The 12,283-nt window shown below is 42.2% G+C and overlaps 1 pseudogene; it reads right to left on the bottom strand.

The window, feature by feature from the left end:
- Positions 1–6,634: 6,634 nt before the first annotated feature.
- LOC118617410 lies at positions 6,635–8,894 on the bottom strand (annotated as a pseudogene).
- Between the last annotated feature and the right edge of the window lie 3,389 nt (positions 8,895–12,283).

Here is a 12,283-nt window from a genome sequence, read left to right as displayed (position 1 = left end):
CGATCGAAGCTATATGCCAGGCATCCAGGCACTACTATAATACCTTGATATACCATCCTTGATATTCACAGGACTTAAAGTCTAATAAATAAGTAAATAAATGCATAGAAATTAAGTAATGAGTACATTGAAAAAAATAAAATAGGATGCTATGATAAACCAGTGATTCTCAAAGTGTGGCCTTTGGACTATACCCTGAGAACTTGTTAGAAATGGAAATTCTTGGGTCCTACTGAATCAGAAACTCTGACACAGCAATCTGTGTTTGAACAAGTTCTCCAGGGGATTTGATGTGCAGCAGAGCTTAAGAACTCCTGTGATAGATGGATTTGTGGTGGAACAAGAGGGAGGTTTATATTGAGAACTCAGGAAAGACATCTCTGAGGATATTTGGGCTGGAGTCTGAATATTGAGAAGGGGCTGGCCAGGTAAGCAACTTGGGGAGGCATTTTCCATGCAGGGGAAACAGCATGACAAAGACTTTGAGGCAGAAAAACTTGGTGAATGTAAGACACAGAATGAAGGCCAGTGTGGCTGGAGCATCATGGGGAAGGGGGAGAGTGATGTGAGATCATGTTAAAGAGGCAGGGTGGGCGCAGGTCATGAAGCAGATGGTGTATAAGCATCTGGGAAAAAAAAGCAAGAATCACAAGGAGTCAGCACATAGCAATGAAGAACAGACCGTCAAGGACTCTACACCAGTGAAATCCTCTTTACTTAAGGAGAGATGAGGATTCCTTCTAAATGAGAGCCTTTCTTTCTCTCTTCATTTACCTACCTGCTTGTATATAATCAATACCAAACTGACATAACTGAGTGAATCCATTTTAATTTAATTAAAGTAGCAACAGAACTGTGAACTCCTAGGTGGGAGAGAGTATTTAGCATGGTCTCATCATAAGTTCACATCATATATCATATATGGTAACGGCAAATTTGTGATAAATATTTCAACAATGTTATTATCAACTGAAGGTTTGTTGCCCTTGAGAAGTCCATGATCTGATGGGGCTGAAGTTTAGCAGCGTGCTCTACTGTCTTTGATAAGCACAATTTCAATGAATAGTTGGATCAAGTTCTCAGTACTTCATAGAGAAGCAGCGATGTGTACACATCTCCCTTATCTGAAGTACATTCATTAGTAGAGTGAGAACCTAGGCTAATATGGCAGACGGACTCTGTTGTGACACCCGTGATGCTAGAATTCAGACATTTGCATGGTTCCTTGCCCCCCTCACCACCAGCACTTGAGTGTGGGCAGAGCCTGTGGCTTGCTTCTGGCTACAAGAATACGGCAGAGATGCCATGTATGTGACTCTCTCTCCCTTGCTGGTTTTGAAGAAGCAAGCTGCCCTGGTGTGAGCTTCTCTATAGAGAGATCCATGCAGCAAGTTGCTGAGAATGGCCTTGGGCAAACAGCCAGAAAGAAACGGAAATTCTCAGTTCAGCAACTTGCCAGGAACTGAATGCTGAGAATAACCATGCAGTCAAGCCTAGACGAGACTGCAGCCCCAGCAGGCACCTTGATTGCAGCCTGTGATACCCTGGAGCAAAGGGCCTAAGCTCAGCCATGCCTGGACTCCTGACTCACAGAAACGATGACACAGTGAATGAGTGGTTTTAAGCACTAAGATGTGGGAATAGTGTTATGTAGTGATAAATAATACAAGTAATATATAATAGCTTACATTGTTTCCCTGTGCCAGGTAGCAGTGTAAATGTTTTACATAAATTAACATATTATTATTATAATATTACAAATGAGAAATCTGAGGCACAAAACAGTTAAGTCACTTGCCCAAGGTTATAAACCTGGTAAGTGAGGAAGATCAGACCCAAACACAACGTCTGCATTCTTAGCCACTACACTATCGTGCCTCTCATTTGACCTATTTATTATACTAATAAACACCATTTAGAAGGTTGAGGTTGATGATATCAATGGACACACTTTCAAGCATGAAACAATACACGGTATTCAGTGGGAATATCATTTGTCATTGTCCAAATTTTTCCCTTTGACTATTCAAATATTATCTGAGTTCACAAGTGTTATTAAATAGAAAGGAGTCCACTGATAGGGTTAGATAAAATTTAAAAATGATCATGGTTTATAAAAAGTGAATAAGAAACAAAAAATATAATTTATTAATATGCCTAATTTATTAATGATAGCAATTTACGTTTGTGCGGTTCTAATCTTTGCAATACACTCTAAGATATTCTATCACAGTTTATCCCCATAGTAACCTTTGAGAAAGGGAGAGTACGTATTACCCTCATCTGTGAGATGCTAAGGCCCAATAGCACTCTGGTCCTGTGTACTAATTTCGGAACCATACAATCCTAAAGATTAAAGAGGCTTAAGAAGTGATAAGGCCAAATGACTCTTAACTAAAACTATACTTCAGAGGAGTAAATTATTCTATGTTCTCCACCCCTCCAGTCAGGGAGAGAAAAGTGGGTGGTATATTAGAGTAAGAGGTATCAAGCGATAGGAACAGTGGCTACATATTAAGAAGAGACCAGATTCAAAACAATACATATTTTATTTTTCTTTCTTGTCTAAGCATCTGAGGTTGGAAACCAAAGATGTAGACTAACCATGCCTCATGGGTAATCACCTAGTCTCTTCAATCAGTATAGGATCTACTTCCTTCCCTACCTTGTCTGCTATCACTTTCACCCTTACTCATTTAATTTCAGTCCCTCTGATCTTGCTGTCTTTAGAACATGACAAGCTCTTCCTCCTGTCAGGGTCTTTGCACTGGCTATTCTCTCCTAGAAAGGTTCTTTCATGAGACCTTCTTGTGGCTTTTGGTTATCTGCTCACGTATCACCCCAAAGACATATTTCCTGACCATTCTATCAAAAAATAACGACTTCTGCCCTGGCTGGTTTGGCTCAGTGGTTAGAGCATTGGCACACAGACCAGAGCGGCTCGGGTTCGGTTCCCGCTAAGGGCACGTACCTTGGTTGCAGTTTGTCCCCAGCTCCAGTTGGGATCGTGTGGGTGGCAACTACTCGATTTGTCTCTCTCACATCAATGTTTCTCTCTCTCTTTTCCTCCCACTCTATCTGAAGATAAATGCAAAAAAAAAATGTCCTTGGGTGAGGATAAAAAAAAAGGACTACCTCTGCATTCTATTATTCCCTTAATCTTCTTGATTTTCCTTCAAAGCCCACATCACAACTGGAATTATGGGTTTTGTCTGTTTCATTGGAATGTAAGCTCAGAGTGTGGGGACCTTGTTTTCTTGTTCTCTGTTGATATCTCAGCTCTCACAGCAGTACCTGCAACATAAAAGATGCTCAATAAATATTTGTTGAATAAATGAGGGAATGAATGGACACAAGGCAGAGTCTTATGGTGGGTCACAGGCCATCTTCTCACAGTGACAAGGAATGATTGTGCAAGCAACTGAAAATCTATCTAAACAATAGTACTCATCAATTTTCCCATCAGGTTTATAAGAAAATCTTTCAAAGGTCTTGTGGAGTCAAGATATTCCCCCTGTGTATGGTGTTAATCTCCTATTGCTGCTACAACAAATGACCACACATTTAGTGCCTTAAAACAACACATATGTATTATTTTACAGTTTTGGAGATCAGAAGTCCAAAATGAGTCTTACTGAGATCAAATCAAGGCATCTGCAGGTCTATATTCCTTCTGGGACACCCGAGGAGAATTGTTTTCTTGCCTGTTCCAGGTTTTAGAGGCGGCTGTGGCAGCCTTCTGTCTCCAAGAGCAGCGACATTGGTGGCATCTTGCACACAGGGCATTGCTCTGACTCTTTTGCCTCCCTCTTCCACACTCAAGGAGCCTTGTCATTACGTTGGGCCCACCAGATAATACAGGGTACTTTCCACATTCAAATTCAGTTGATTGGCAACTTTAATCTTATCAATAACCTTAATTGCTCTTTGCCATGCAACCTGATTTATTCACAGGTTCAGGAATGAGAATGAAGCCATCTTTGAGGGCTACTATTCTGCATATATCTACCAATCTACCAATCCAGTAATTGTGTGAGTGTGTGTGTGTGTGTGTGTTTTAAATAACCAGAATCTGTTCTCAGCATCTGCTCCTTTCATCGCAACATGTTCACAAACTCCGCAGTTTAAATATCTACTCTTATTTTGTTAGAAAACAGCACTATGTTCATCAGACTAAGGCTTTATCCTTCTGTCTCCTTAGAAAACTGGAATAGTGTTTGTCCTTCAGTCTTCAGACTCTTCTCTTGTTCTCTGTGGTTTCTTAAGAGCAGCAAGACTGGGTCTTTGATCATATCTTTAGGGTGTTTGAGTGTCATGAGATGCAGTTCTTCCGAACATAAATGTTTTTCTCATTAAGAGCACTTGATACTCTCTCCCTTCATCTCTCTTGGCTCTATTTCCTCTTTACAGTGTTTGCTGGGCCTTTTCAGTTTTAAGATTCTTCTTCTTGTTAGATCAGTCCACCAGTAAATAGAAATGATTCCTGGTAATAAGGACAAAGATTCCCCAAGAAAGGAGCCTAACATTAATCAGAACCAGGCCTCCTCACATTCTCCATCTCCCCACAGTTTACAGGACATGTTTACCCATGCATGCCATCTCTTTCCATTTCCACAACCCTCCTTTCCATTGTTCTTGCCTGAAAGCAAATTGATACTTCTTTAGCATTTGTTACCACTTTCAACTCATTCTAAGCTGGTCTCCTTTGAATGCACTTTGTTTAGAATCTCTCTTTCGCACGTTCAGTATTTGCGAATCTTAAATCTTAAACCTGGGGAAGAGACTGTCTACTCCAAGTCATTCAAGAGCAGGAAATGGCCACTGAAGGTAACACGGCTGAAAAGCCTTGGGTTTGTCGCTCCCAGGCCTTGTCCATGGCACTGCCCAGCTAGTCTCTTCCATCATTTTGTACCTTCCTTCTTCCATCTCTCTCTTAAGTGCTTTTAAATATAAGCTTATCAGAGAGCCCCCTTGGCAGTCACAAAAGTTCTTTAGATGTGCCTACCTTTATTCACATGGCGATTATTCATGAATATATGATCAGAATTACATTTTTCAGGCTCCCCTATCTCCTTTGAGCTACATTCCCTTTTAAAGTCTGCCCGTAGGATGATGCTATTTCTTGAGAATCATTTCTTTGATTTAGGAAAAAATGCATTTTGAATGCCTAAAGAACATATTTGACTGTGCTCAGTCTTTCCTCCTACAACTATTTTTAACTCTAAAAACTGTACTCATTTTCTCCCATAATCCCCAACACCTTCACAGGAATTGCCTTGCTCATAAAAATTAAGTTTAGAGCAGCAGTATCCTCTATCTTCTGGAAGATCAAATTAGTGGTAAAGAACAGAACGTAAGTATTTTTCTGATTACCTGATTTCAGTACAATAAAACTTCCTGCCAGTGATTCAATGTTCTGTTTGCTAGTTGGGTGACATCTCTGAACCTTACTTTCTTTGCTCATCTATCTGATGGGGAAAATACCTACCTTATCTACTTTTTGTAGAGTTTCTAGGGAGGATCAATTGAGAAAAGTGTGAAAATGTCTTAGGAAGTGAAAGCTAAATAAAATAAAAGTTCTTAAATGTCTTTCCCAAGGTCCAACATACATGAAAAATAACTGCAGAAATAATAATGTAGAACTGTCTGGCTGAGCAAAGGCAACAACACTGAATCCAGGGGTCATAAAATGCCTGACTTAATTCAGAAATGCAAGGCTGTTGCTTGTAGGTACTCATACCATGATCTGTTGTGAGGCCTACAATTCAGAAAGAGTGAGGAGACCATGGAGAAAGGGATACAAGTGTTGGGAAGTGGAAGCTACACAGAAAAATGAAACTAACAGGCTTCAGCCATGAAATATTTAAGAGGTGATCCATTCATTCAATGAACAGTTGATGCTTACTATTTACTAAGTGCGTAGGGCTTGAAGGTATAAAATGTAAAAGATGTGATCTCTGCTCTCAATGAGCTATTAATTGAGTAAATAGTGAATTTTAAATTAAAAAGATTTATTCATAAAAACTTGCAAGTATAGCCCTGGCCGGTTTGGCTCAGCGGTTAGAGCGTCGGCCTGCGGTCCCGAGAGACCCGGGTTCAGTTCCCGCTAAGGGCATGTACCTCGGTTGCAGTTTGTCCCCGGCTCTGGTCAGTCGTGCGGGTGGCAGCCGCTCAATGTGTCCCTTCACGTCGATGTTTCTCTCTCTGTCTGTTCCTTTCTCCCCCTCCTACTCTACCTGAACAAAAAATGGAAAAAATGTCCTCGAGGGAGGATAAAAAAAAACTTTCAAGTATAAAAAAAAGAAGTTTCAACTTTTCACTAAAGATCAGACAACTTGCTAAAGGTGGAGCAGTAAAAATAAAAACATAATTTTTGTTCCCCATAAAATCTGATATATAGAAATATGTAAACAATTTGGTATAATGTAAAGATTTTTATATCAGTCACTTTACAATAGTGCTTATAAAGTGCATTATTTCCTTTCCCTGTGCACATAGTCTATATTCAAGTGTTAAGAATGCCCAGTTATTTACTATACAGCAACTCAACTTTTAAAACTGCCATTGGATTTGCTACAAATTTGGGTCTTTTGGTATTTTGTGGAACAATGCTAAATCTATGCTCAAAGTTGGCTTAATTGACCTCTTCAATGGTGGGCCCCGAGGAAGCACCACCAGAGGGAGGGGCTCCACCACCAGGGAAGCCCCCAGGCATTCCTCCAGGCATGCCTCCTGCACGCTGGTACAGCTTGGTAATGATGGGGTTGCAGACTTTTTTCCAATTCTTTCTACTGATGTTCAAATTCTTCCTTTTCTGCAGTCTGGTTCTTATAAAGCCAGTTGATAGTTTCATTGCACATTCTTCCTTTTCTGCAGTCTGGTTCTTATAAAACCAGTTGATAATTTCATTGCACGTGTCAAGAATCTTCTGTTTGTCCTCATCACTGATCTTGCCTTGAAGCTTTTCATCTTCAACAGTTGCTTTCATGTTGAATGTATAAGATTCAAGTGCATTCTTGGAAGACACCTTGTCCAGCTCTTTCTCATCTTCAGCTTTGTACTTCTCAGCTTCCTGGGCCATGCGCTCAATGTCCTCCTGGCTCAGATGATCTTTGTCATTCGTGATGGTAATCTTGTTCTCTTTTCTTGTACTCTTACCCACAGCAGAAACATTAGGATGCTATCAGCATCAATATCAAACGTGACTTCAATCTGAGGAATACCACAAGGTACAGGAGGTATGTCTGTGAGTTCAAACTTGCCAAGCAGGTTGGTATCCTTGGTCATGGCATGCTCACCTTCATAAACCTGAATGAACACACCAGGCTGATTGTCAGAGTAGGTGGTGAAGGTCTGTGTCTGCTTGGTAGGAATGGTAGTATTGCGCTTGATGAGGACAGTCATGACTCCACCAGCAGTTTCAAGGCCAAGGGAAAGAGAGTGACATCCAACAGTGGCAAATCTTGAACATTTTCAGATTTGTCTCCAGAGAGAATGGCTCCCTGGACTGCTGTACTATAAGCAACAGCCTCATCTGGATTGATGCTCTTATTCAACTCTTTTCCATTGAAGAAGTTCTGCAGGAGTTTCTGAATATTGGGGATATGGGTAGAACCACCCAGCAGGACAATATCATGGATCTGGGACTTGTCAAGCTTAGCATCCCAAAGGGCTTTCTCTACAGGGCCCAGGGTACCATGGAAAAGGTCAGCATTCAATTCTTCAAATCTGGCACAGGTGATAGATGTATAGAAGTAGATTCCTTCATAGAGCAAATCAATCTCAATACTGGCCTGGATACTGGAAGAGAGAGTACACTTAGCATGTTCACAAGCAGTATGAAGGCAGCGGACAGCCCTCTTGTTCTTACTGATGTCCTTCTTATGCTTGTGTTTGAACTCTGCAATTAAACAGTTGACTATTCAGTTGTCAAAGTCTTCTCCACCTAAGTGGGTATCCCCAGTTGTAGATTTGACCTGCAAGATTCCATCTTCAATTGTGAGAATTGACACATGAAAGTGCCACCTCCCAAGTCAAAGATCAGCACAGTCCTTCAGCTACTTTTTGTCTAAGCCATAAGCAATAACAGTAGCAGTTGGCTCATTGATGATTCTAAGTACATTGAGATAAGCAATAGTTCCAGCATCTTTGGTAGCCTGGTGCTGAGAGTCATTGAAGTAAGCAGGTACTGTGACAACAGAATTGGTAACAGTCTCCCCAAGGTAGGCTTCCGTGATTTCCTTCATCTGTGTCAAAACCATAGATGAGCCCTGGCCAGTTTGGCTCAGCGGTTAGAGCATCGGCCTGCGGTCCGGAGAGACCCGGGTTCGGTTCCCGCTAAGGGCACGTACTTCGGTTGCAGTTTGTCCCCGGCCCTGGTTTGTCGTGCGGGTGGCAGCCACTCGATGTGTTCCTTCACGTCGATGTTTCTCTCTCTCTCTCCCTTCCCCTCTCTCCCTCCCACTCTATCTGTACAAAAAATGGAAAAATATCCTCGGGTGAGGATAAAAAAAAAACCATAGATGACACCTCTTCTGGATAGAAACTTTTTGTCTCTCCCTTGTATTCTACTTGGACTTTGGGCCTGCCAACATCATTCACCACCATGAAGGGCCAATGCTTCATATCAGATTGGACAACAGCATCATCAAATCTATATCCAATCAAGCGCTTGGCATCAAAAACTGTGTTGGTAGGATTCATTGCAACTTGATTCTTTGCAGCATCACCGATCAATCATTCGGTATCAGTAAAGGCAACATAACTTGGGGTGGTTTGGTTTCCCTGATTGTTGGCAATTATTTCCACTTTTCTGTGCTGAAAGACATCCACACAAGAGTAGGTGGTGCCAAGATCAATGCCAACTGCAGGTCCCTTAGACATAGTTTCTTGAGTGTAAGCATGGCTTTCAGGCTCCCGAGCGGAACAGTGCCCCTGTGTTCAATGAACAAGAAGCAGTTCTTTATAATAAGTTGTAGTCTTAGAAAATCAGAAGAGTAGCATTTCTTTTTTCTTATGTTTAATATTAATTTATTTTTAAAACTTATCTTTATTGTTGAATATATTACAGATGTTCTTCCTTTTCCCCCTATTGACCCCCTCCTCCCCACTCCCGTCCCCCTCCTGCCTTTCCCCACACTGTTGTCTGTGTCCATTGGCTATGCATATAAGTTCTTTGGTTTATTTTTCCAGCCCCCTCCCCCTTCCCTTTGAGCTCTGTCAGTCTAACAACCAATTTGTACTTCTTAATCCCTTCACCTTTTTCGCCCATTCCCCAACCCACTCCCATCTGACAACCAACGAAATGTTCTCTGTATGTATGAATCTGTTTCTGTTCTGCTTGTTTATTATATTTGTATATTCAATTGTCGATAGATATGTATTTATTGCCATTTTATTGTTCATATTTTTTATCTTCTTTTTCTTCAAGAAGACCCTTCAGCATTTCATATAATACTGGTTTGGTGGTGATGAACTTTAGCTTTTTCTTTTCTGGGAAACTCTTTATATGGCCATTGATTCTAAATGACAGCTTTGCAGGATAGAGTAATCTTAGTTGTAGGTTCTCGCTTTTCATCACTCTGAATATTTCTTGCCACTCCCTTCTAGCCTGCAAAGTTTCTTTTGAGAAATCAGCTAAGTCTTATGGGAGTTCTTTTGTAGGTAACTAACCACTTTCCTCTTCCTACTTTTAAGATGCTTTCTTTGTCTTGAACCTTTTGCATTTTGATGATGATGTGTCTTGGTGTGGGCCTCTTGGGCTTCCTGTACTTGTACGTCTGTTTCTTTCACCAAGTTAGGACGTTTTCTGTCATTATTTTTTCAAATAGGTTTGCAATTTCTTGCTCTCTCTCTTCTCCTTCTGGCACCCCCATGATATGAATGTTGGTACACTTGAAGTTTTCCCACAGGCTCCTTACACTATCCTCATTTTTTCTGGATTCTTTTTCTTTTTGTTGTTCTGATTGGGTGTTTTTTGCTTCCTTATATTTCAAACCAATGGTTTGCTTCTTGGCTTTACCTACTCTACCATTGAATCTCTGTAAATTATACTTAATTTCAGTTAGTGCCTCCTTCATTACTGATTGTGCATCCTTCATTTCTGACTGGTCCTTTATTATGCTCTAGAGGCCCTCACTAAGTTCATTGAGCATCCTTATAACCAGTGTTTTGAACTCTGCATCTGTAGATTATTTGTTTCCATTTCATTTAGTTCTTTTCCCAGAGTTTTGTTCTTTTCTTTCATTTGGGACATGTTTGTGTCCACATTTTGGCTGCCCCCTGTATTGTTTCTATGTATTAAGTAGAGTTGCTATGTCTTCTGCGCTTCCTAGGGTGGCCTACTGTAGTAGGTGTCCTGTAGGGTCCAGGGGCATAGCCTCCCTGATCATCCAGCTGGGTCCTCAAAGTGCACCCCTCATATAGACTTTACACCACCCTTCTGTTGTAATTGAGTCTTGATTGCTGTTGGCACATCAATGGGAGGGTTTTACTCAGGCTGATCAGCTGCAAGGACTGGCTGTGCCCACTGTCCACTGACCTCTGACTACCTTGGAGGATCAGTTGTGCAGGGGCCCACCACATAGAGCAAGACTTACTTCAGCCAGGCTCTGGTACCCACTGAGTCCACTCTTTGACTGTGTCACTTATAGAGGTGTTGGGTGGTGGTGCTTCGCTGTAGTCTGACACTGTCCACTGGGTGTGCTGGCTCTAGGGCAAGGTCAGCCACTGCCTGTGTTTTACCCGGGGCCTCCAGGCATAAGCTGAAAAGCAGTCTGCAGATGGCTGCTTCTGGTGCTGGGCTTGGAGATGCCCAGGCAAAGCCAAGTTGTGAACAAAGGCTGGCTGCTGCTAGTGCCAGGCGTGGGGGCCACTTAGTAAGAGGTATGGGGCTCACTGAGGCCAGATGCTGCTTTTTGGAGAGAATTTAAGAAAATCTGAAGTAGGAGCCAAGATAGGCCAATCCTATGGTAAAGCCACTGGGAACAGCTTGGGTGGGCCTGAAACTTGGGTGGGGCAGGGCCTCAGGGAATCACCAGGGCAGGGCCAACAGTGTGAGCCAGGTTGCTGGAGTCCCAGATATGGCACCCGTTTGCTGGCCTCATGGGGGAAGGGCTCACCAAAGGAACAACAGCTTCCACCAGCACACCTGTCCAGGAGAAAGCCACCTCTCCAGCCTTCATCCCAGTGCCAAACAACTCACTTCTTCCCTGTATGTCTCTGGTGCCTTTCAAGCTGCCTTCCCCATGATGGAGCTCAGAGGGAGTAAATCCGAGTAAGTCCCAGTGCCGGCCCTTTAAGAGGAGCTAGCTGCCTGGGTCTCCACCAGCCTCAGCCTTTCTCAGCCTAAGTTCCTGCTGGTTTTTACAGCCCGAAGTTATGGGGACTTCTCTTCCTGGCACTGGAACCCTGAGCTGGGCACCTGGTGTGGGACAGGGAACCCCCTCACTCCTCAGGGAGGACCTTCCCAGCCGAGGTGTCCTCCTGATTTTTTCTGCCACACTTGGGTGTGGGACCAGCCCCTCTCGCCTCTGCCCCTCCTACCAGTCTCAATGTGGCTGCTTCTTTAATTCCGTAGTTGTAGGACTTCCATTCAGCTTGATTTCAGCGGTTCTGAAAGATGTTTGTTCTGTAGTTTAGTTGTAATTTTGATGTGGTTGTGGGAGGATGCGATACCACATTTACCTACGTGCCATCTTGACCAGAAATCAGTAACATTTCTTTTATCTAAAAATCCTAGTATGAGTTCACCTGAACCACATGCATCCAACATGTTCATATTGGGCCCCAGCTGGTTACCAGGCACTGTGCTGGGCACCAGAGAGTCAATGATGAGCAACGTCAATCTGTTCTGTGCCTTCATGGGAGGGTGGGTGTTAGTCAAATAATCACACAATGGATATTCTGAACTGCAATAAGTTCCAGAGAGGAAAAGACTTGAGTGTTGTGAGTGTATGTATCAGAGGTCCTGGGGGTTTTCTTAGGCAAGTGGCGTTTGAACTAAAACCAGAAGGATGAGTTGCAATTAACTGAGGATGGGAGATGAACTGATCAACTAGGTCAATTATGAGTTATATTAAAAAATAAAACTAATAAAGTTTAAGAATGGTTTACATTTTTATAAGAATAATTTCCAGACTAGTCATAATTCCATCATTCCCAATCATCTGCTATGCATTTCTCCTCATTCTGCTGGAAAGAATGGAGTTATGAGCCGTATACTCTGTATATTCTCTGATTGTACACATCAGATATGATTATTGAGGTGGGTTTTTGTGGCTCT

This window comes from Molossus molossus, unplaced genomic scaffold (genome assembly GCF_014108415.1).
Source record: "Molossus molossus isolate mMolMol1 unplaced genomic scaffold, mMolMol1.p scaffold_m16_p_5, whole genome shotgun sequence".
Taxonomy (NCBI): Eukaryota; Metazoa; Chordata; class Mammalia; order Chiroptera; family Molossidae; genus Molossus; species Molossus molossus.
Note: the sequence above shows the minus strand (reverse complement) of the source record. Positions and strands in the feature narration are given on the sequence as shown.